Source organism: Staurois parvus, unplaced genomic scaffold (assembly GCF_062004578.1).
Source record: "Staurois parvus isolate SC_StPar_1 unplaced genomic scaffold, SC_StPar_1.0 ptg000068l, whole genome shotgun sequence".
Taxonomy (NCBI): Eukaryota; Metazoa; Chordata; class Amphibia; order Anura; family Ranidae; genus Staurois; species Staurois parvus.
In genome coordinates, this window is record NW_028317864.1 from 11,098,957 (window position 1) to 11,102,727 (window position 3,771).

A 3,771-nucleotide genomic window follows, 5' to 3' on the forward strand; every position below is an offset into this window, starting at 1 on the left:
ATGATGGACTTGCTTGGGAAGGTGGCAAGGGATAATCTTCAAGACAATCTCCTGCAAAGCCACCTAATCACAGGCGGACAGCTTTAATCTAGTATTTTAAGATTCTTATCGTGCTCACTCACACATGTATATACCTATACAGTTCAGATGTGAACCACATAGGGCATAACATTTTATCAACAAAACATAAATCAGTTAAAATAAAAACAAATACAAAAAGCGAAAACTAAATTAATTAGTCTCATATGAAGTCATTATCTTTAAAATTATATATACTGTAAATTAAAAAATGCTTTCAGAAATAGAAGTGTTAATAGTTTATCTGTAAAAATGACCAAAATGGAAAGTAAATGAACAGAAGAGAAATCCAAATCAAACCAATATTTGGTGTGACCACCCTTTGCCTTCAAAACAGCATACATATTTCTAGGTACCCACAGTCCTTGTGCACACAGCTTTGGAAAGAACTTTGCAGGTAAGTTGTTCCAAACATCTTGGATAACTAATCACAGATCTGTGGATGTAGGCTGCCTCAAATCCTTCTGTTTCTTCATGTAATCTGAGAAAGACTCCATGATATTGAGATCAGGGCACGATGGAGGCCAAATCATCATGTCCAGGACTCCTTGTTCTTTACGCTGAAGATAGTTCTTAATAACATTGGCTGTATGTTTAGGGTCATTGTCCTACTGCGGAATAAATTTGAGTCCAAACCAGGGGCAGACTGACAACTCATGGGGCCCCCGGGCAATAGGGGATCATGGGGCCCCTGTGTCCTTGCCCAAACTCAAAAAAGCCTATGTAAAAGGTACCAGAGGCATCTCATGGGGCCACCTACTGACCCCGGGCCCTCGGGCAGTGCCCAAGTTTCCAAATGGTCAGTCCGCCCCTGGTCCAAATGGTCAGTCCGCCCCTGGTCCAAACATATACCTCCTTGATGGTATGGCATGATGGATAAGTATCTGCCTGCAGTTTTCAGCATTGCAATCACCAATGTTGAGTACTGTAGACGCAGTGATCTTCCAAGGAAACATAATGCAGCAGATGAAAGACACATCATGTTTACTTTCCCTCAAAATCGGAAGATGTCCAGCAGTGACAGAACTGCCAAAAACCAGTAGGATCCAGGTACACCCATCTACTGTCCAGAGAAGTCTGGCCAGAAGTGGTCGTCATGGAAGAATCACGGCTAAAAAGCCATCTCTCTGATGCGGAAACAAGGCTAAGTGATTCAACTATGCATGAAAACATAGGAACTGGGGTGAAAAATGGCAGCAGGTACTCTGGATTGATGAGACAAAATTTGAAATATTTGGCTGCAGCAGGAGGCAGTTTGTTCACTGAAGGGCTGGAGAGCGGCACAATAGTGACTGCAGGCAATAATGAAGCATGGCAGAGGTTCCTTGCAGGTTTGAGGCTGCATTTCTGCAAATGGAGTTGGGGATTTGGTCAGGATTAATGGTATCCTGAATGCTGAGAAATACAGCCAGATACTTATCCATCATGCCATGCCATCAGGGAGGTGTGTGATTGGCCCAAATGTATTCTGCAGAAGGACAATGACCCCCAAACATACAGCCATTAAGATCTATCTTAAGTGTAAAGAAGAACAAGGAATCCTGGAAGTGATGATTTGGCCCCCACAGAACCCTGATCTCACTATCATGGAGTCTGTCTGGGATCACATGAAGAGACAAAAGGATTTGAGGCAGCCGACAGCAACAGATCTGTGGTTTGTTCTCCAGGATGTTTCGAACAACCTACCTGCCGAGTTCCTTTAAAAATTGTGTGCACAAGCAGTGTGTGTATCTAGAAAAATTAATTCTGGTTTGAAGCTAAAGGGTGGTCACACCAAATATTTATTTGATTTGGATTTCTCTTCCGTTCACTCTCCATTTTGTTAATTGATAAAAATAAACTATTAACGCTTCTATTTTTGAAAGCACATTCTTCATTTACAGCATGTTTTCACAACTGCCAATAACTTTTGTACAGTAGTGTGTGTGTGTTTATGTTTTACACAATTAAAACAGGGAGCTGTCGCTAACTGCACCAAGCTGATACATTAAATATCGACAAATGAATAAAATACAGCAATCTATTATGATGATATAAAATAAAAGGCATTTTAGGCATGTTTCATAAATAAATGTTCCCAAGAAAAGAGCTATTTCACATGCATCAGTCTGTAATTTAATAATGTAAAATTAAACACCTACAAAAAATAAAGCGCTGTGAGTTGAATTTCATTTATTTTTCATTATCTAGCAGGGGTCTCCAAACTATGACACTCCAGGTGTTGAGGAACTTCAAGTCCCATGAGGCCTTGCAAGACTCTGACAGCCACTGGCAAGACTCCCAGAGGCAGAGGCATGATGGTACTTGTAGTGCTTCAACAGCTGGAGGAACATAGTTTGGAGACCCTGATCCTAGAGCACCCATTCTTTTTAAAGTAGGGGCTGGTGACAGCTTCACTGGTGCATTCTCCATAGGAATATATGAAAAATCGCACCCTTTAAACAAAGATGCAGGTGAAATTACACCGTAAAACTCATTTACTGCATGCTAATATGTTAATGTCCACAGCCCAGTAACAGTTGTACAATGATAATAACACAATGTCACAGATGAGTGTACATCAACTGTGTCAACAGTAAGTAACAAGGGTATCTGCTAAGGCAAGGGGGTTAAGAAGCAACTGCCATTCATTAGGATCCCTATATGATCCGATTTCATGGGTTCTGTGCTGTGTTTGGGTTTAGCAGATTTTTCCCAGGTATGCCAAAACTCTTGCAAACTGAACTTTGCCCAGTTCCTAAGTGAAAGGAAAAATACCAATGTCAAATGGGCCTCTTTAGAAACAAAAGGCAGTATCCCTTATAAAAATTGTGTGGAAGAAGGCATGATAGAGGAAAGATTTTCTCAAAAAACAAACAAAAAACAAATGGGTAAAGTGAAGACTGCAGGGAAGCTCTTCAAAGAAATAAAATCTGCCATTTCATCTACAGTATAACCACCAATACAGTAAAGCATTTAAATATTGAGAGATCAGCTATTATTATTATTATTATACAGGATTTATATAACGCCAACAAACTAAAAATCCCAGCGCCAATCAAAGAAAGTATACAATTATGCAGCTGTGCACCAGTGAAAACCACCAATAATGAATAACACAAAAAACAGCACAAAAATTAAATAAATAAAAATAATCACAAATAAATAAATGTCCGTGCAAAAAAAAAAAAAAAAAAAAAAAATATATATATATATATATATATAATATTTCAAACATAAGTCCTTATTTTCCCAAAAGGATTTTCAAGAGAACGCTTGAGAACGCCCTGTGGGTGGGGCAAAACGCGTTGACGCACTTCCGGTCTGCCGTCATCTTTGCCTACGTCACTTCCGGTATTTGGAACGCACGCCGACATTTGCGGTTCAAGCGGCCATTTTAGAGGTGGAAAGCTGGTCATCTTCTACAGTGATTCTTAAAGCGTGAGATCCCTATATTTACAATTTGGAAACTTGTTCCTTTGAAGCCTTTGAGGCTATTAAACAAGGGCTGTTATTTTATTGAAACATGTGAGTGTCCTTATTCTATCGATTTATATGGTATTGAGTGGCAGTATTACACTATGTAGCCTTTCTTTCCTTGCACATTATTGAGGATTCCATGGAGAAGTAGAGTGGAGTCGATTGCTGTATCTAAGCAGGGTGAAGAAGGTGATTTGAGTTCCTCCTGAGGGGCTATAGGATCCCTTATATCCT